We start from the raw sequence: 22,299 nt of genomic DNA, 5'->3' as shown, positions 1-22,299 counted from the left end.
TTCTGACGAGAGGAAGGGAAAAGGCCAGTTTTTAAAATATTGCTACCTTATTCGTTGGATAAATGTCCAACTCCAGGTTACTGGAAATCAACTGTGGTTACTCAGTACTTTAGAGCCCACAGCTCGAAGCGGTCGGATATGTCACTGGGTGATCTGGCAGATTGGGGTGTGGTGGACAGAACAGTGTCCCTCCCAGAAGATGTCCACTCCTCATCCCTGGAGCCTGTGACAATGCTATCTTACGTGGCCAAAGGGACACTGCAGACATGAATAAATTAAAGATCTGGGGTATCAAAGAAGGAGACACTCCAAGAGAACTAAAACCCAGAGTGATGTAGCCGTAAGCCTCAGCATATGCTGACCTCCAGGAATCAGACAAGACAACCAACAGACTCTCTCCTAGAGTCTTCAGAAAAGCCCAGCCTGCACACCTATTTTAAACTCCTGACCTCCAGAACTATGAGATGATAAACCTGCAGTGTTTTAAGCCACAAAGTCTGTGGCAATTTGTTGCAGCAGCAACAGGAAACTCATCCGGGGATCCTGGGGATGCTGGGCAGAAATGGAGAGCACCGGCCCCCTCTAACGCAGAGAACACAAGTCTGGGTTTTGCGAGATCGTCCAGCTTCTTAGGAGATGCAGAAAATCTGCGTGCATCAAGTTAGCAAGTAGTAATACTGTGTAGGACACGGGACGACCATAGCACTGACTGTGGCTCCTTCTTTCCTTTACTGAACACGTCCATCCATGTGATGCAGTCAGACTGAAAAAGCAGGATGGAAAAACAGACAGAACAGACTTTTCTGGCTCAATGCTCCCTCCACTCCAGGCTACCGACCACATCAAAGCTTGCAGGGACAAAGAGCTCAGCTCACAAAACTCTCACATCACTGACCAGAAGGCGCTGAAACCAACGTGAGGACCATTTTCTGCCCCCAAATCACTCAGAAGCTGAACTTCACAGTGTTAGATTTTTCTTACATTCTAGACAACCACTGGGGCCAACATGCTTTATGGAATCATTCTGGAAAATGAAATTATTTTAGGCAAACTTTTTGTTCTCTGTGGATGAAAGGAATTACTGAAGTGTTAAATGTTAAGACTAACACTGAAACATGGCCAGATACATAAGAATAACTTTTAGAAGTGAAGGGGAAAGGAACATAAAACTTCAAATTATCTTGCCGAAAAGTAATCCTTCTGTAAATTCTACTCTTTGGGCAAGTTGCTAGAAGAGGGGAAATGAAGCTAGCCATGTTTACAGAGACAAGTGGCCTCTTCATAATCAGGCCATCGGCCAACAATATTTACTGACTGAAGGCTCTTCAAAGCACCAAGCAAGAAAAAACTAGGATCTGTAAAAGTATAAGATAGGGTTCTAACACACAGGAATTCTCACGGAGGAATTCTGTGAGATCCCTGGGAAGATGAGGCTAATATGTGAAATAATCAGAGTACAATAAGTTCCCTACATATGAACAAGTTCTGTTGCAAGTCCAACAAAGTCAGCCTAGGCACCCAATAATCAGCTATATGGTACTGTACTGTAATATGTTTACAATACTTTTCACACAAATAAAACATAAAAGACACAAAAAATGAAGAAAATAGTTTTGATCTTGTAATACAGTACTACTATACCTTGAAAAGCATAGTACAAGTTGGCACACAAGGGTGGCATGGAGTGAACAGGCAAGCTACTGCCAGGAGGAGGGCAAGAAGGTGGAGACGGCAGAGCTGGAGGCTGGGCAGTAACAGAGGATGGAGGGCGAGCTGCGATCTCACTCATATCCGATACAGACGAAACTGCCGGCATCTCTGCGAGTTCTCAACCTGAAGGCTTGTATGCAGGGGACTTACTACAAATAATGATCTTCTCTGCACTGAAGCTGATAAGTCAATGCAATATGGACGTACTCCATGTAAGGGAGACACAGGTGGAGATCTGACTTCTTGCAGGCGGGAAAGCTTCAGCATGGTTGGCTTTTATGCTGACCCTTCAAGGACAGACAGGATGTAGGGCAAGAGTAAGCTATACTGCTCGACAGAAACTGGCTTGATGACTTCTCTCCTCTGCTAGAATCTTACATTTTTAATTGAAACCGAAAATACAATAAAACCTGAATAAATGGTGGTCCTTTATTATAAGATGAAGTCGTACAACAAATGCAAATGCTGTGTAAGATACAGAAGAAGATCATTGTTATTTCTTTCTATTCTGCTGGGCCTTGATTGTCAGGAAGCATTTAATAGGAGGCTTCCTGTGTGCTGTTTTGGATCTGTCAGGAATCCTTTGGTCCTTATTAATTCCTGAATGTTCAGGAATTAAGAGGAGAGGCATGCCTTTGCTGAGGAATCCAGGCATTTCCTTTGTTACTTTCTCATTATGGTGATAAGCACCCTCTTATCTCTTTAATAGGGATCGCCTTGTGTTTTGTAAGTCTGGAATTTTAATCTTTATCTTTGCTGAGAATAACTACCTTGTAAGACTATATATATGCCCACACCATGTTGATTAAAACACCTTTGCTCCATCAGAGCTTTGGTCCCCATGTCTGTCTGTCTTTCTTCTCTTTCTCTCTCTCTCTCTATTTCTAGCTGATTCCCTGGTGTGCAGAAGCCGGCTGCGTAACCCAAGGAATATTAGCCTCTTTCCTTCTTTCACTCTCTCACCATCGACTCCGGACCACCAGATTCCGGTCCAATAAAGGACCAACACTTGGTATTTTAAGATGAAGAAACAGTGACCATTTCCCACGATACTCTATGTTACATGATTGTACCAGAAAATGCAGCATATGTCTCCAATGCCCCCAATTACATAAGATAAAATATTGAAATAAGTAGAAGTCTGATGGAGAAGGCAATGGTAATCCACTCCAGTACTCTTGCCTGGAAAATCCCATGGACGGAGGGGCCTGACAGGCTGCAGTCCAAGGGGTTGCTAAAGGTGGACACAACTGAGTGACTTCACTTTCACTTTTCACTTCCATGCATTAGAGAAGGAAATGGCAACCCACTCCAGTGTTCTTGCCTGGAGAATCCCAGGGACAGGGAAGCCTGGTGGGCTGCCGACTATGGGACAGAGTCGGATGCGACTGAAGCGACTTAGCAGCAGCAGCAGAAGTCTGATAGTGTTGTAACCAAGTAGAAAGTTACTGAGATTTATAACCCGAATTCATGTTCTTCTTAAAACACGGTTCTCCAAGTTATTTTATCAGAACTGACCTCAGCACATGTTTGCAAATATTACTCTGTCCTTTCATCTCAGAGAAGAGCAACTTTAAATAGCTTAGAAATGCAGGTATAGATGTTTTTTGGCCTGTAGGTAGTTAACTATATATTAGCCCTAACAAGATAGAGCCAGTGTTTGGTTTAGAATTTTTAAGAGATAGCTGTTGAATTATTTGATCAATTTGGTTCTAAGGATCACACACTGCTTTTAAACACTGCGGGGCTATTATTTTCCTGCATTCATTTATGAGAGAGAAAACAAACTTTCTATCAAATGATGTAACTTTAAAAATCACTACACATTTCCATGTAGTATTCTGGAGACAGACTGTAAAAGAGGCTTCTGAACACCTACCATCGTACATCTCTAAGCCTGGGATATAACTGGATTTTTCTCATTGAAAATAGCTCAACAAACCATTGCTTATAATTCAGAATTTCCTGGAAAAGCAAAATCCGTCTATATGTAAGTAACAGTTGGAGGAGCTGGGTGGGTTTTCAGAAGATGAGCCTCGTGTTCTATTAAACCGTGTAAAATGGTGAACATGAGCAAATCAAAAATAGGAGTTTTTCGACACTTCCAAAGAATCCACACTGAGCATTTTACAGCCCCCAAATAACGCTATATACTTGCTCTTTTATTTGTTCGTGTATTTGGCCTCGCTGGGCCTCGGTGTGCGCGAGCTCTTCTCTGCCCGTGGAGAGTGGGAGGTCCCCTCCAGCTGCGGAGCTGGGGCGTCTCACCGAGGCGCTGCGCCGGTTCCAGCCCTCGGGCTCCGGAGCACGGGCTCAGTGCGTGCGGCGCTGGGTTTAACCGCGCCGGGGAACGTGGGGTGTTACCGGGGCAGGGAGGGACTGAGCCTGGGTCTCGAGTCTCCTGCACTGGCAGGCAGGTTGTTTACTGCTCAGCCACCAGGGAAGCCCAAAGTTGACCATCCTCTTTCCGCTCTGCTGCTTTCTTGCTGGATATTTAAAAACTGCTTCTTTGTGACCAAAGACATTGCTGGACGTTTTTGCTTTTTGGCTCCAGGTCTTTCTGAGAGCCTGGAGTTTCAAGCTAGCTGCTGTCCGGTTAGTGGAGGTTTTACACAGCTGCATATCCTTGTCAGGACAGATCTGAGCCAAGTACTTGAGGGCAAAGCTGACACAAACTACTGCATGCAGACATGGACTGTCTCAGGAATTACACCACAGGACAGAGTTTTAGGTTCCTGAAGCAGTGTGAGAACCAGCGCACATTTCAGGCTCCGTCAGGGGTGAATTTTGTTGTTTTGCTCTGTGCTGTGCTTAGCTGCTGTCTGTTGTGTCAGACTATTTGCTTAGTTGCTAAGTCGTGCCCAGCTCTTTGCGACCCTATGGACTGTAGCCCTCCAGGCTCTTCTGTCCATAGGATTTCCCAGGCAAGAATACTGGAGTGGGTTGCCATTTCCTTCACCAGGGGATCTTCCCAACCCAGGAATCGAATCCGCATCTCCTGCATAACAAATGGATTCTTTACCACTGAGCCACCAAGGAAGCCCTGTGGAGTGAATATATCCTCGAATAAAATCTTTACAGCAAACAGCTGTAAAAGATGTTTTGTTTTTGTTTTTTTCCTCTATATCCAGAGAAATCAGGTGCACCAGTCCCAAGAACCTCGTAGAACACAGTTACTTCCAGGTGCCTGCATCTCGACTGACACAAGAATCAACCAACTCGTTGGCAAGTAATTTGTGCCAAAGAAAATCTGTGCCAGATATTCTAAGTTACTGTTGTTAAAACTTTGATTTGTCAGGAATAAGAACACCATGAGTTACTCCAAACAAAACACAGGGTGAAGTCAGTCCGAAAGAGAAAAACAAATATTGCATATTAAAGCACATGGGTGGAATCTACAAAAAAGGTACAGATGGACTATGTGCAGGACACGAATAGGGATGCGAACGCAGAGGACGGACATGTGCACACAGGGGCGGGGTGAACTAGGGGGCTGGCATTGGCATAAACACCATCCTGTGTAAATGAGATAGACGGCTAGTGGGTACAGCACAGAGTTCAGCTCGTGCTCTGTGCTGACATGGATGCGGGAGATGCGAGGGGTCCCAGCAGGGCATATGTATACATACAATGTCCCTTCATTGCACAGAAACACCAATACAACATTGTAAGCAACTACATCCCAATTAAAAAATATTAACTTATTAGAAAGTGTGGTACAATGTAATGCTAAGTGTGAAAATAACCTGCATGAAATAACCTGCATCAAAATTTAGTTTCAAGAATTAAATTAACCACAAACCACCTATTCGTAATCAATGAGTTCTCGTTTGAGAAGATTCACAAAAGAACATATGAGACGAGAAAGGACATGAGGAAACTTTCTCGATGATGGTAATGTTTCAGATCTTGCCAAGGATCTACACTTGCACATCCATCTGTCCAAGCTCAACTCACATACAATTAAGCATGTGTATATTTCATGGTATGCAAAGTTCATATGAAACACTATCGACAAACACTGAACTCTAGTTAATAATAAGAATGCTGAAACGTGCAAACTGATGCCTGAGGTTTATTTTGAAATGCATCAAAAATAAGATGGTGAGAGATGGACAAAGGGATAGGTAGATACAGACAGATGTGGTGAAGTAAAATGGTAACGGTACAATCTTGGCGGTGAATATGCAACTGTTCTCTGTAAAACTTTCAAGTGTAAAATTCTCATTAAAAAGGGTTGGAGAAGAAAATATAATTGGGAATAAAATTACTGAAACATTTAGAGCATCACAGCACTGCCCTACTAACCACTTCTTTCCCTTCAAGAGTTCGTAGGATATCTAGGACCCTGATAGAATATTGATGTTGAAAACTCAAAGCACAAATCTAACAAGCTGAGACATGTAAGGTTTTTTTTTTTTTTTTAAATCAACTGCCCAAGACTGGCTGATTACATTGGGAAAATGTGTGTTATATGAAGGAAAGAAGTAGCTCCCCACAGATGATTTCTATATTTAAATTCACACGGAGCTGTAGTGGGGCACCTGCAAGCCAGGTTGGAGAGAGGATGCTGTTAGAAGGTGCAGGAGCAAGATGCAACTCAAACCCGACATACGTGAAAAAAGGCTCCTGAGGGGCAGATGGAGAGAGGGGATGAGAGATTCGTCCCGAGAGGCCAGGGGCAGGTCTGCCAACAGGAATGAGTCCTGCAAAAGGACCGCTGGGGAGGCTCGTGAGAGGTTACAAAGCCTCACATTTCCTCCCCAGAAACCATCACCTATCACGTCACCTGTGAAGGGCCGCTGTCTACAGCCAGTCGATTCACCTTGATCAAATCTCTGCCATTTATTTCACAAACTCACTGCTTGGCACAAACTAGAAAACATTCATTAATTTAAAAATAACACTCTGGGAGGTGTTTGGCAGAGTGGTCCTGGAACCTGCAACATCGGCAGCCCTGAGGCTTGTTAGAAATGCAGGATCCCAGGCCGCAGCCCACACCTGCTGTGTTAGAATTTGCTGCTTAACCAAACCACAGGTGATCTCGTGGGATCTTTCGAGGAGTCCGTAGCTGAGCCTTAGGGACCAAAGCCTTCCCAAGTAGCAGCTTTAACCTCAGACAGAGAGGACAGCTACAGGAAACCAGGTGAGCAACGGGAAGCCTTAACCTCCTGTCTCCTGGCAGCACGTTTCCCTGACAGTCGCTTCCTCCCTGAAATGCAATGACCTTGCCCCCACCTAGGAACGGAAGCTGCCTGGACCCCTGCCACCTGCGGAGTCTACCGCGATAATGCAACCTGCTGTGAGCACTTTGGAAAGTTTCATATTCTCCAGTGGATCTAGAGATACCCCACACATCTCTGGAGAGGGGATCACTTTGCATGTATTGATAACTGCTTTTGTCTGTAAAAAGAGTAGAAAATGTTCTCTTCAACGGGTACAATCAGAGGAACTCTCTGGCTATTGCCCCCCATTCAGTTGTAAGACATCTGGGAGTTATTTATCGATCTTAAAAACAGCCACAGAATGTTGTTTATTTATTCACATTATCATGTGTACATTTGTCTAGAATAAGTGTATTTTAAAGACCATGTTTTGTTTATTTCAGTCATCGTAACAAACTGTTTTAAGCTCAAATATCCGTGGCTAGTCATGGTCGATACGAAACTAAAGGTTTAACAGTTTCTCTTATAATGGCATCTCTTGAAAGACACTAAGCTGACGAAATGAAGTACACGAAGGTTTTTCTAAAGCCGCCTTCAACCAACTGCTCTGTGCTCACTGCGACTTTCATACTTCAGCATCACTTCTTTGTCTACAAATATGTGTAGCTATGTGAAGAGTGGTTTTTAAAAATATGGTTACCAAATACAAAAGAACAACTTTTAAGTTACTGATCTCCACTTTTATTTCAGGTATTTTACATATTGTCCAATCAACTTTCCAAAACAATAAGTAAGTACATTTCTAAGACAATAAGTAAAAAGTATACTTTCATTCTCTCTTCTTATTTAGGAAGAGATTTTTAAAAATAATCATTGTGCCTGTCTTAAGATAGTTTTTTTAAAAGTGGCAATCAAGGACTTCCCTGGCGTCCAGTGGTTATGACGCTGCCCTTTCACTGCAGGGGGCCCAGGTTTGATCTCTGGTCAGGGAACTAAGATCCTGCACGCCACAGTGACACAAAAAAAGAAAAGTTAATGTTGTATCAAAGCCATAAATAAAAACTAGTATCACTTGCTTATAAAAAGAAAGTAATGATAAAAATAAAATTTTTAAGAGGAGGCAATCAAAACATGACACTGAAATATGTCCCGTACTTTTATTACTAATTATGAAAAACAAAAATGAATCCATTTTTGTAATAATTTATGCATAATGGAAAAATGTTTAACACTTTCTCTGATGTACTGCATCATGCTAAGGTAGTCACAGAAAACATTTTCAAGAGACTGGCTAATTTTTTTTTTGCTAGATTTTATTTTTTCCAATACGTTTACATTCAAAGCAAAACTGGGCAGAAGATAGAGATTTCTCATATACCCCTATATAGGTGGTTAATTTTTTAAATATGTAAAATGCTAAAAGATAGACACACAAAAATCCCACCAGTCAACTGAATCATACCAATAAATCCCTCATTGAAAAATGTGAGTTCCAGTCAGGTTTAGAAAATTTTTTAAAAAAGACATCAACATAAATCTATATCTAATAAGGCCAGAATTACCATAAAACGATAGAGTCTGATATACTTTGTTGCCTTAATTTTGTCTTAGGCTTCTCCCTTATTAGAAAGTCTAAAGAAAAAAATCAGTAATAAAATAATCTTCATGAAAGTCTGAATGGTCTAAGAAATTTAAAAACGGAGAAGTATTTTCAAGTGTTTGTTTTTTTTTTTCCTGCCACTGCATAAACCTATACCTGCTTACCTTCAGGAACCAGGAAAATAAAACTGCCAGCCCTACCTCAAGCTATAAAAAGAAAAGAAACAAATTATCAAAATGACTCCCCTTTGTAAGCCTTAACTTCCACTCATAAAGCCATTTTTCAGTATGTTCTCTTACCTGAAAAGCGGTGAGCAGGCTGTAAACTTCACCTGATCAGAAAGAGGATCTTGAGAGCACGCCTGGTGCGGGCTGAGAACTGCAAGGATAAGCTCACTCTTTCCAGAAGGGAGACTCGGCATGGGCAAGCCCCACACAGCCAACACATGTAAGGACCCTCCCTGCAGCGTCCCAGCCCTCGGCCACAAAGTGAGCGGCTGGACAAACCGTGCCCATAGCCACAACAAAACATCCAGACACAGTGCCCGAGAAAGACTCTTTTCACTACTGCAAGCAGAACGACAAATATAGCAAATGCTTTCGGCCGGCATCTTGCCAAGTATCTGCCCGTGAATGAGTAAGTGCCCCGCTCAAGAGAGGTGCCACTCGACCAGAGGCTAGGGCTTCTCAGCAGGAACAGGAAAATTTGAATCCTACACCAGAACGCATCCTTCCAGTAAGTCTTTGATTTCTCTACAGTGAAGGCTATGAAAACTCAAGCTATAAACCTAAAGGAAAGCCCAACTGCCTGTGCACTCAGGAGCTGGGATAATGTGTGAGCTGCTAAGAGTCTTTGTTTCAACTCCCCCATCCGGCCGCCACCTTTGCCGGTTTTCCTCTGTAACACCTTCAGGATTCAAGAAAGAAAGCAGACTTTTTAAACTCTTAAGTTACCAGTAGTGGTGATCGAAAGAAAAACAGATAAGAACTAACAGGTCGAGTGGGATCTGGAGATTATACTCCTTGCACAGATAGTAAAATGTGGATACTCTGGTTCTAGAAATGTATCTCGAGAGGATTTTAATTCTCCATCAAATTAAGATACACACACACACAAGTCCTGTGCTTTATCTGCCCACAAGCACTAGCATGGCAATTTTTTTAAAAGGTCACAGCTTTTCCCAAAATGTGCCAGAGTGTAAAATGCTTCACAAACCAAGGTTTCAGGGTGAAATTTTAGGGTGGTCAATCTATACTAATGTCAATAGAATCCTATACAGCAGAATTTCTGTTTTTCATACACTCATATTCAGCATCTGTCTACTTTAAAAAATGGTTTATGCACTGCATCCCAATTATTTAACCATGGGACCCTTTATTTGTGGGGCATCCAGAGGGAATTATATTTTTTCAAACAGACTTGGGAAGTGCTAATAACTTTAGATTCACTTGCCCATTTTTATGCAACAGACCTGACACTGATTGACTTTTCAAAGCGCTTAGAAAAGCAGTTAGATTACAAAGCTTCCCATCGACCTCCAATCTGTACTAATCTCTATGAAATTCCAGTGTGATCAATTTCTGGATTCCTCAATATAAACAAACAGTATATAATATAAATAATATAATTATATTTTAATTGTAATTTTAATTAAATTATAATTATATATTATTTATTATAATAATAAAATTATAATTTTATAAAATAAACAATATAAATAAAATAAACATATTTTACAAACAGAAATATGAGAAATGGGCTATACATGTATTTCATGGGCATCTCCTTCACCCCACCCATTACGCTGGGAAACAAGGGGCACCCTCAAGCAGCTGGACCTTCTGCTGGGGCCTCTGCAGCTGCTGTGGTGGGCGCGTGGTTATACCAGCTCACCCATCTGCCCTCCAGAGCTCAACATCAGGCCTCGGAGATGAACATTCAGCCAACATTTCCTACAGAGAGGGCACCCCAGCCAAGATCCCAACACCAAGGAGGGGTAACCACCACCCAAACCCAGTACCTACTGCATCCATATGTGCACATTTCAACCACTTTACATGCAGACTCAAGGGGAGGAAACTGAGTCAGATGTCTCCAGCAAACCACACGTAGAACCCAACTCTCCCGTCCAGCACCTCCTCTCCTCTCAAATCCCAGAGCCCTGCACATACAGCAACGCCAGGACATCCTTCCGTTCTCATTTAGGTGGAAAAGCAGGTTTTCAGGATAGATGGGCGGTTCACAGCTGCTCCACTGAAACAATTAAGTCACACTGACCCCTCACTCATCCGCCCTGACTACTCCAGAACTACTGCACACGAGTCGTTTTTCCAGCTCATGTCCCTTTAAAGATCACCATCTTTCTAAAATGAGGTTTATTCTCCTTATCCTTCTAATAAGATATTTAACCTTTAATTTAAAAGCTATGTCTTTCATTCATGAATCCAGATTCTACTGAATTATAAGCATAATATTCTCTCAACTATAATAGGTTGAGAAAATTATTTTAATTAAGAAATGATCCAGGAAGCATGAGATGGTATTTCGACACCTGTAAAATAGCAATACAACTGCTTATTTAAAAAATCATGTCACAAGGCTATATTAGAAAAATACAAACTCCAGCCCCTCAGCAAATATCGTGATTAAGAAAAAGCTACATATCATGATATTTAAGTGCATATTCTTTCAGCCACTACTTACTAAGGACTTGCTCTGTAGCAAAAACAGGAAGTTAAACAGTGTCACTGTTTCCTACAAAGAACATATATCTGTGTCTTGTTCTAACAAATAGATACAGACTGGGATGTCTTAAAAATTAATCATGAAAGCCACACAAGTTTATTTTAAAAGTTCACACCATAGAAGGCATGAAATCAACAGCCAAAGCTCTTAACAGTAAAATCTCCCTCCATCTTCCATATTAATTACAACCACTGCTGTTTCAGTTTACATTTACTTGTAATCACTTTGTTTTAAATGACTCATATTCTAAGTACAGTTTCCTTCTAATGAATGAGTTTATTCCATTTATGTTGTGGTTTCTAATAACCACGTGGTTCATCTTAATTCTATTATTCCATTTTGTTAGGCTTCCTGGTTTGACATTTTCTTTTGTTCTGGCTTTTGCAACATAATTATTTAAATATGAAATGGAAGTCAAACAATTATAATATGCAGACTATAATGAAAATGTTATAAATCGTCTCACCACACACACAAATAGTAATGCTGTGGGGTAGAGGAAGGAGGAATAAATTCAGAGTTCGGGATTAACAGTGACATATTACTATACATAAACAAGGACCTATTGTATAGCACAGGAAAGAACACTCAATATTTTGTAATAACCCATAAAGGAAACATCTGTAGACTTCCCTTGTGGCTCAGACGGTAAAGAATCTGCCTGCCAATGCAGGAAACGCATCCCTGAGTCAGGAAGATCCCCTGGAGAAGGAAATGGCAACCCGCTGTAGTATTCTTGCCTGTGAAATCCCATGGACAGAGGAGCCTGGCGGAGTACAGTCCATGGGGTCGCGAAACAGTCGGACATGACTTAGTGACTAGAACAACACCGTGAGTGTGTGTGTGTGTGCGTGTATTTAACTCACTTGCTGCACACGCGAAACTAACACAACTCCATAAATCAACTACATTTCAACTTTAAAAAGGTAATGCTATGAGGTGATGACTGCGCTAAGCACCCTTACTATAGGGATCATTTCACGATATATATTGTACATCCTATTCATACACATTAAATTTACACAATGTTACATCTGAATGTCAATTACACTTCAATAAAGCTGGAAAAAACAAAAGGTGCAGTAACTATTAAAAAAAGAACATATTATAAATCTCAATAATACAAGAATAATAAGTAGTATAATCAAGAAGACTGGAGGAAAAGATGGGAGGAATGCTAATATGCTATTTATTTAAATCTTCATGTCTAGGAGCCAACAGGCCTAGTCTAAAGTTAATAAATCAATGAACATAGCATGAGACAGGTGCTCAGGGCTGGTGCACTGGGAAGACCCAGAGGGATGGGATGGGGAGGGAGGTGGGAGGGGGGATCGGGATGGGGAACACATGTAAATCCATGGCTGATTCATGTCGATGTATGGCAAAAACCACTACAATATTGTAAAGTAATTAGCCTCCAACTAATAAAAATAAATGGAAATAATTTTAATAAATCATTTTTAATATTATTATTCACATTTATAGTAATTTATTACCACAAACAAGTAAAAAACACAACATAAACCTAAATTATAGAAGGAAAAGGAAGAAGAAACATGGAAGTTATTAAATAATCAAGAAACAAAGGAAACATCAAACCAGGAACAAGGGCTGCCGCGCAGAGACCCACCTGTGCCTCCGACCTCTCTCTCCCATCTAAGGCTTTGCTCTGGCAGACTCTCTGCCTCCAGGGGTTTTAAGAGAGACATGCTTTGATTTTCCCTGGATTTGCTCCAGATACCACCAAATTTGGTAGATACTCTTCAGTCTTTTGGATTATAGCCATTTCCAACTTTTAGTAATGTTTTCCCCCACATTTAGCATTTTTTAAATATCCACAGTCTCAGGGAAGTGAATAGACACTTCTACTTAAAGTTCTTTCAAGAGAACCCCCACCTCCCATCTTATGCTGTTTATTATTTTTTACGTGCTTCAATCCTCTCTCTCCACTGTGTCCCTCTAACTGCTTTTTCCCCTTCAAACCTCTTGGTGCTCATATCACTGATGTGCTGAGATGACTTGCACCTCCTACAGAAAAAAACTGGGTGCCTCTCTTCCTATCTCCAGTCACAGTGGGAATATTCACACCACAGGAACCAGTGGACAATACGAACCAAACTTCGTGCCCCTCTCCCTTCTCAGAGCCACTTTTTAAATGCCAGCACCCCACTGGGAAGGTCTGTGAATTTACAAAACAGCTTTTAAGAAGGGTAAAGCAAGGATATAAAAATTTTTACTGAGAACAAGAAATGGCTTTTTTAAAAAAATCAGTTGGTTCTTGTTTAATTGCTAAGTCATGTCTGACTCTTTGGAGACCGCATGGACTGAAAACCTCCAGGCTCCTCTGTCCATGGGATTTTCCAGGCAAGAATACTGAAGCAGGTTGCCATTTCCTTCTCCAGAGGATCTTCCCGATCCAAGGATGGAACTTGTGCGTCCTGCATTAGCCGGTGGATTCTTAACCTCTGAGCAACCAGAAAAGTGAAAGTGAAGGTCACGCCATGTCTGACTCTCTGCGAACCCATGGACTACATGGAATTCTCCAGGCTAGAATACTGGAGTGGGTAGACTTTCCCTTCTCCAGGGGATCTTCCCAACCCAGAGATCAAACCCAGGTCTCCTGCATTGCAGGCAGATTTTTTACCGTCTGAGCCCCCAGGGAAGCCCCAGTTATTAGTACGGGCAGTGTATACAGTTGACACTGCCATATGAGCAACCCCAGCAAGACACACCAGTGTTATTACCATATTAACACTAACACTACAGAACCAGTGAATGTGAATAAAGGTTCTGTTTCCAAAGCAAATGCCATCTTTTCCAATGCCCTTCAATATACTTCTACAGCATGTTTCCTCCTAGCAGCTCTAAACAATATATTAAATCTACTTATGATTATCTAGAAATTTAAGAAAGGATTAGTATATTCATTTACTGTGACACGATAAGCAAATGTTCAGTTCAGACAGATCGGCCTCCTTCTGTTCTTTCTCTCCTGCAAATCCTCAAAACACACAAAAATTGTATTTTTTGCTTCCCTTTTATCCCCAAAGTCTACGGATCAAAACCAAAAGAGTAGTGCCCTTGGTCCTTCCAACCAAGTTTAAAGCCCACGAAACAGTAAATCTATTGAAATCAGCTCACTGCTTACTCCAGGGAACAGAGAACAAATTAGCAGGGAACATTATTTTAAAGCATGGTAATAACATTCTAACAAACACTGCAAGTGTTTCAGCCCACACACATCATCCACCTAGGGAAACAAAAAACCAACAAACAAAAATTGACAAAAACAAAAAAAGGACTACACCGAGAAATAAACAACAAAAACTATCACATGAACTTCCATACTCAGCAATGCTCCTCTAACTCTTCATGCTACCCATGTTCAACATCTTTTATTACATCACTGATTATCAGTACTAAGGCGGTTTGTCAATATGATCAGAATTACTGAATCATATCTTTTTTTTTTGAATCATATCTTATTAATAACCATTAATCTTTAAAGTTAGGAAAGAATTCAGAGAACAATAAAAATGCCTCCTAGGTTCTTTTGTTTATTCTAAATACTTATTCTACTCCAAGAAAAAAAAAAAAACAGACAGCTCATGGTTTAAGCAATATCAGATATCATTCAAAAGAGATTCCCTTAGTTTTGTCTCACCATTTAGAATCAGTAAAGTAAAACACAGTTCAGAAAACATTATTTGTGAGCTGGCAGTGCTCTGCGCTATAATTCAAACTTTCTTATCGTCACCAGTCGGACACTGGTGATCCAGTATGTAGTTAAGCCGGACAGCATGCAGCTGGGACGTGACATACCCGGGTTGGCATCAGAGTCCTTTAATTTCGGGTGAGTTACTTAACCTCTGTATGGTTCAGATTTCTCACATTTAATACAGGATCAAAATCACCACGGCACAGGGTAAGTGAAATTTTTCAAGTAAGAAAATCTATATAGAACACTGTATCATCTGGCATATAGCAAGTACTCAGTGAACTGGGATAATAACCAATGACTGTCACCAGCTAGAGGTGCTTTCACATGACACGCCAGCCTCTCAGACAGCTGCGTGGGAACCATCACAGTCATCTGCACAGAGCTTCTCAAGCTTTCACGTGCACACAAATCACCAACGGAGTTTTGCTGAGAAATGCAGACTGTGCTAGAGGTTGGCTGTGGGGCCTGAGGTTCTGCATTTTAACAAGTTCACAAGTGACGCTGATGTGGCTGGTCCCGGGAGCATGCTTTGAATATGAAGGACCTGGACCACCCAGACACCCCCATTCCACACACACACACACACACACACACACGTGCTGAAAATCCAAACTCTGAGTCCACAATCCAACCTCACCTTCCCTGTAAAAACAGCACTCTTCCTTTACAATTGGTAAATGCTATGAACCACTTGAGATAATTGCTAAATACAGAATACAGTCGTAAGAAACGCAAGGAATGGCTTCACCAGGGGAAAGAATTTGAATTTTTGAATCAGACAGGCCTGGGTTCAAACCTCAGCCGCATTATATGTTCTAGCTATTAACATGTCTTTAGACTAATCACAGACTTCCTAATAAACTTCAGATTCCTTATGTGCAAAATGGGGATAACAGCATCTCTTGGACAAATAGCACAACCAAAATAACAGCTGTCTCAAAACAGTTAACACTGACGCATACGCCCCGTGGCCTGGCACACAGTAGGTGCTGAGAACACGCGGGGCGCCTTCCACCCCAGGCTGCGCTGGTTCGGCTCCTCACCGACACAGCTCTGCCTTCCCTTCTGCCTCCCTCCCTCGGGTTCACACCCTCTCGAGCACACTACCCGAAGACCTGCCTCCACTGAAACGCCTTCTCATGCTATTTCAAGCTGCCAGCGCTAGTAATTTCCCAAGAGAAAGAACCTTATTTCCTAGTATGTTCTATTAATCCTCGAGACCCACAGTCTAGAAGAAAACTATGTTTTCCACATGGCTTCTCTCTGTTCTAAATCCGGACAGGCTCCTTCTTCCTGAACAGACAGAAAGGAAAGGGACAGAAGTCATAATCTCTTTCTCTGTGTCTAAAAAGAGCTTGGAAATACCTCTTTCAAGCAGAGAAACTCACTCCAAGATAACTCTCTGTATTCTTTTTCAGTTCCAAAAACTGAAATTGATTCTATTTCTTCAGAAAGCTCTAAAACACACACACACACACACACACCAGTTCTGCAAGGGTTTCCTCTCACCAAGCAAAAATGATTTATGATGCCAAAGTATCAGCTGCCCAATATAACTCGGTTCCCTAATTGATCTGACACGTTACTTAAATCCTGAGTGCCTGCCATGCACCCAGTACTGTCAGATGCCGGGTGCCCACTGGTGAGTAAACAGATGTGGTCCATGCCCTTGAGACTCTAACTACCCTGACCTTCACTGATCTTATTTCTGAAACCAGGACACACTTTCAGAGCTAGTTCTGGTTTCTAAAACCTAGCCACAGACTGCATCTAAATAAGAATGAAATAATGCCATTTGTAGCAGCATGGATGCAACTAGAGAGTACCACACTAAGAAAGTCAGAAAGAGACAAATAAATACCACACAATATTACTTATACGTAGAATTTAAAATAGGACACAAATGAACCTATCTATGGAAAATAAACAAATGCACAGAGATAGAGACCAGGCTAGTGGCTGCCAAGGAGGATGGCCTGGGGAGGGACGGAGTGGGAGGCCGGGGTTAGCAGATGGACGCATTTATATATAGAATGGGTGAACAGCAAGGGCCTACTGGATGGCACAGAACTCTGTCCAGTTTCCTAAGAGAAACCATTTTATACATACATATATATGTGTATGTATAAAATCACTTGGCTGTATTAACACAGCAGAAATTAACACAACTGTAAATCAATTATATCTAAATAAACGAACCCCAGCTGAACTGTTAGAATCCAGCCCTGGCCACAGTTTGCTGATCGGGTAAAGCATATCACATCATCTTACCTGAACCTGCAGATGAACAGGTCTCTATTTTGCTACCGAACAGAGCCCCCCCCCCCAGCCCCCCACACTGTCCCAACTGGAGTGGAGTGCTTGCCGCTTGGAGATACAAACCCACAGCAGCTTCAGTGCGACAGATGTTCCCCTTTCTTCCCCCAGCTGCCCACCTCTGTTCTCAAACCGAGCAGCTCACTGGGCCTAACATCTCTCAGAAGTTTTCTAAAGTTCACTGGGACACTGAACAGGAAATAGTTTACCAGCCACATAAGTTATATTCCACATGATGCTGCCTATTTGCAGCTACATTCATATTTAATATTTGTAATATTTAAAAACGGAAATAGGGATTCTGCGTAAAATGCAGCCGGTTTCATTCATCATCTTCCACTAAAACTTCTGTCAAGTAGCATTCTCTCACCCTGTGTAAAAAGGGCACTGCTTATAGATTCATCTTGATTAAGAATTCATATAATGTAAAAAAATCCAAAAAATGAAATCAGAATAAGTAGAAATTATGTGATCAGGTAATCAGTAAAAGCTTCAGATGCAGATTAATTTATTGTTCACATTGATGAGTCTTAATGATGTCTATGAACTGCTTTTAAGAGGCCTGTGAATTAAAAGGAAGATCTCTCTTCATTACTTAAAAACACATGGAGTTTCATCATTAAGGTTAAACTGGGAGATGAAGAGCCCCTTCTGCTTTTCTTACCATAATCAAAATATAACAACTCTAAATTAATGATGGAGAGCAATATAGATAGATAGATAGATATAGATAAGATAAATCTGTCTGAAAGAGGACTAAGGCTCTCATGTTTCAAACCACTAGGCATGTGTCAAGGTTGAAGACATTTATAATGTAAGGTCCTTTTCTAAGTAGTTTGGTTTAAAATTCAGGGGTAATTATAGTTTCTTCTATAGATAATAACTTTGGTTAAAAAACAAAACTACCTACAGTCCTTTCCACAAAGCTACCTAGAAGGATCTTCTAGGGACCAGAAGAATTACTGAGTGGCTTTAGGGCTAATAATTTAGACAATAGCTTTCCCTGGACAGGCTGAACTGAAAGAGGCTTGAGTTCATCTTGGTATCTTCCGCTTCACTTTCCCTAATTCTGCAGATAGCACCACATCTTCATGTTTTAGACAAGTGATTCCCATGGAATCAAGAAAGTAGGCTACCCATCTCTCTCTCTCTACCACACACACGCAGACACACACACACCCCTTGGGATGACATTAAAGAGAGCCCTACTTTGTCCTCAGATTCACTCTCATCTTGGCTCGCTCTCTCCCCTTTCTCTCAGGACAGTGAAGGCCCGACTCGAGTTTTAGCGGGCACTGGCATCTACTTAGGACTGAAGGACACTATTTAGTTTTCATTTTTTAACTTTTATTGGCTATCTCAACAATTTGTGGCACAAGATAATTTTCCAAGGTAATGATCTAAGGTTGCCCTTAGAATACATTTATGTTTGTGGTTAAATAAAAATGAAAAATATGAAATAACAATAGAAGAATAGAAGCATGGCGGAAAGAATGAAGGTGGAATCTGAAAAACCGACACTTGGAAACATGCAGGGCACCGACTAAAATGGTCTGGATTTGAATATCAGCTCTGCGGCTCCCTCGCTGTGTACTTCAGGCAAGTTACTTAAGATCTCTGTGCCTTAGTTTCTTCATTTATAAAAATAGTAATAATGACAGTTTTTCAAGGGGCTATTGTGAGGATAAAGTGGTTATTACAGGTAAAACACTAAAATAGTACACAGCATACAGCAAGAATTCCACATAAATTAGTTGTTACTGGTATTTTATAAATATATCTGGGTAAATATGTATTTATTCAAACTTGATCCTCTGACCTGTGAATTATAAGATAAAGAGATTTCTTATGGGTTCTTATATAGGTGAAAAGAAAAGCTCCTTCTGTTTTTCTTTAATTAAAAATGCAGTCAATTAAGGAGTGTTTTAAACCCATGTGATCCTCTAGAAGCCAGAAAATTAACTGCAGTGTCCTGAATTCCATTATACTTTCTTCTCCTCTCTGCTTAACAAATCCCAATATTTCAATTACTAAGAATTGAAAAAAAAAGCCTGCCGTTCCTTTTCCACATGACACCAACCAAAATGTAGTCACAACCAGGCTCATGGTTCCTCCAACCAACATTTTAACATTCTGATTGTGCAACATCTCCAGAATTGCTGTTCTCTTGAATACTGCTGCAGCAAAGGGCTTTTTGTTTAAGTTACAGCCACTCTACATGCAATGAATGACTTGTAAAAAATCTGCTTGAATGTTGCTATGATCTGAATGTTTGTGTTCCGTCGGTATCCATGAATCAACAAAGATGCTGATATTAGAAGGAAGGGTGACTGGGAGGTGCTTAGGTCATGAAGTGGGAGCACAGGCTCACTGCTCTTATAAAAGAGGTTCCAGAGGGTTCACCAGCCCTTATACCACACAATGATACAATGACAGGTCTGCACCCAGGAGAGGGCCCGCCCTTGAGCAAGCTGGCATTCTGATCTCAGACCTCCAGGCTCAGAACTATGAGAAATAAATGTCCGTTGTTTATAAGTCTCCTAGTCCCCAGGATATTGTTACAGCAGCCCAAAGGAACTAAGACAAATACATTAATAAAAAGCAAATGGGCATCACATATTTGTCTTTTTCTTCATATGATTTTCTCTGACCTTGGCTTCCAGGGGAATTTCTCCCTTTGTTCAAGCAGTTTAGTGCGACTCCCTTAAGTGAATCATAAAATGCAGTGTGAAATCACTCCCATTTAACACCCTGTGTCTTCCTCACCCCACACCGGTTCAACAGGCGTTTTGGACTAAAATGGGGACGAACAGAGCACAGTGCTCAGTGATACTGGATTAGCGACCCATACAGTTCAACCGAGCTCCGAGCTCACTCTGTGTATAATACAGCTTCTTGAACAATAAACTTGAGCTGTCCCATCTAATCTCACAACTTATCATCTCCACTAAAACCCAAGTAGTCTCAAAAACAGAAGAAAAACAGAAAAGGAACAATGTGGTAACTAGTATGAAGGAAAATAGTTAACAATGAAATTAATGCTGATTGCAGATGTAACCTTCAAGATGCGCAGAGCCCAGTAATCCCACAAAGAACAGAGAATACAATCTGATTACTTCTGAATGTCAAATGTACCTGCAAGAAATAGCTATGTAAATTGTCAGGGCAGGCTCTGTACTAAAAATCCAAACTTAATTTTAAAAGTCTAAGTCACTATTCCCATCCCTCTCAATTCTGTCAAAGTAAGACCTTTATTTTCTCCCATCTTCAGTGGTAACTCTTCAGCTGGCTGGAGCTTGGGTGCAAACCTCAGTCTACATCACCCTGACTTGTCACTGAAACTTTCTGGGCCCCAGTAGCACCATCTGTGAATGGACGGTCACAGCACCTACCTCGCAGGTTTGTGAAAAACTGCACCCAGCACAGGGTTAGTCCCACGTCAGCATTAGTTATTATGAGCAATGGTGGTGTGTTTTAGATGACTTCTTAAATCCACTGAGACAGGATTGCCATGTGCCCATTTTATGGATGAGGACACATCCAGAGGGTTGCACATCACAGAATGTATCAGTCAAGAAACAGTATGAGGGGCTTCCACAGTGGCTCGGTGGTAAAGAGCCCGCCTGCCAAGGCAGGAGACACGGGTTTGATCCCCGGTCTGGGAAGATCCCACAAGCCAAAGAACAACAAAGCCCGTGTGCCACAAGTACTGAGCCGACTCTCCAGAGCTCAAGAGCTGAAGCTACTGAAGCCCTCCCAGCCTAGAGTCCATGCTTCACGAGAGAGGCCACTGCAATGAGAAGCCCACGCTCCACGACGGGTGCCCCTGCTCGCCACAACCAGAGAAAAGCCTGCACAGCAACTAAGACCCAGCACAGTCAAAATAATAATAAGAAATATATAAAAAATTTAAAGAAATAGCATCAGATCTTCACCTCTATAACACCTGAAACAAAACTGAAAATTAAACACCAAAGGACCCTTGGCAGAGCCCATATACTCCAAAGTCTTGCCCATCAGCTGGTGACTGAGCTTTGGGAATTCCATCACATTGAGGCAGGTACAGACGACTGATTTAGTTCCATTACCATAGCTACCAAGAAGTTCAATGAATAGAAATTTTGACTGGAGGTGCTGGGTGGAAAGAGGGAAGGAGAAAAGTACAGGAAGGATGAAGCATCCACAGGCTAAACTTCTCCTCCCTGGGAAACCAGTAGATTGACTGCTGAAATGGCCCCATTTCTCTCCTTCTTCAGCTCTCCAGGCCCCTTGCAATGTGACCTGGAAGCTCCTTACAACAAGAGATGGAGCTTGGATCTCCAGCTTAATCCGGGCCGATTTTGTGACTTGCTTTGGCAGAAGTCAGGCTGTGTTAATTTGGAGCCTTGGCCTCAAGGGGCCTCATGCACTTCCCTTCTTTCTCTGAACTAGCTGAGCTCCATGAGAAGCTTGGGACAGCTGCAGATGAAGAGAACATGTGGAGGAAATCCCAGGGCAACAACTGACCAGCCAGCCCCAGCTACAACCTAACAAGGGACCACGTCCAGCCAAGATCAGCAGAGCCATATCACAACCAACCCCTAAACACAGATGTGCCCCTAGTGACCCCAGCCAAAGCCACAAGAACCACCCAGCCAATGCATTAATATGAGAAATAATAAAAGTATACTGTTTTAAAGTATTAAACTTTGAGGTGGGTTTTACCCAGCAATAGGCAACTGATACAGACACAGTCTGTTTTACTCCCTACTCCAGGCATGAAAGTTTCCCCTATAATGACACCTCCAGATAAACACTTAGCAAACTAGCTCCATAAGACAGTAAGACACTTCCTTGAGGTGTTAGTAAGTTTTACATGGGGTGTAAGTTTTACGTGGGGTGTAGGGGTGGAGGAGGTGATCAAACAGATGTGGAAATGTTGTAACCCCTAGGCACACAACAGTTGATCAATATTTACTGAATGACATGAAGAAAGTGTGCTTCTCAAATACTACTTCCTCCAGTAAAGGGCGCCAGAGCCAAGCACACTGCACATATATAGG

General features: G+C 41.6%; 1 protein-coding gene across 5 annotated transcripts in view; it reads right to left on the bottom strand.

The window, feature by feature from the left end:
- The window catches only part of PLCB4 (phospholipase C beta 4), a 452,949-nt gene that overhangs the window by 327,276 nt on the left and 103,374 nt on the right, over positions 1-22,299 (bottom strand). Inside the window, exon 1 of one of the 5 annotated variants that reach the window (XM_043883533.1) lies at positions 8,775-9,287. The exons of 3 other annotated variants lie outside the window; for them this stretch is intronic. The gene's annotated coding sequence lies outside the window, so the exon portion shown is untranslated. Of the gene's footprint in view, positions 1-8,774; positions 9,288-22,299 lie in introns of those variants that run through there. One more of the 5 variants, XM_043883531.1, reaches the window with a different exon arrangement.

This window comes from Cervus elaphus, chromosome 23 (genome assembly GCF_910594005.1).
Source record: "Cervus elaphus chromosome 23, mCerEla1.1, whole genome shotgun sequence".
Lineage (NCBI taxonomy): Eukaryota > Metazoa > Chordata > Mammalia > Artiodactyla > Cervidae > Cervus > Cervus elaphus.
Note: the sequence above shows the minus strand (reverse complement) of the source record. Positions and strands in the feature narration are given on the sequence as shown.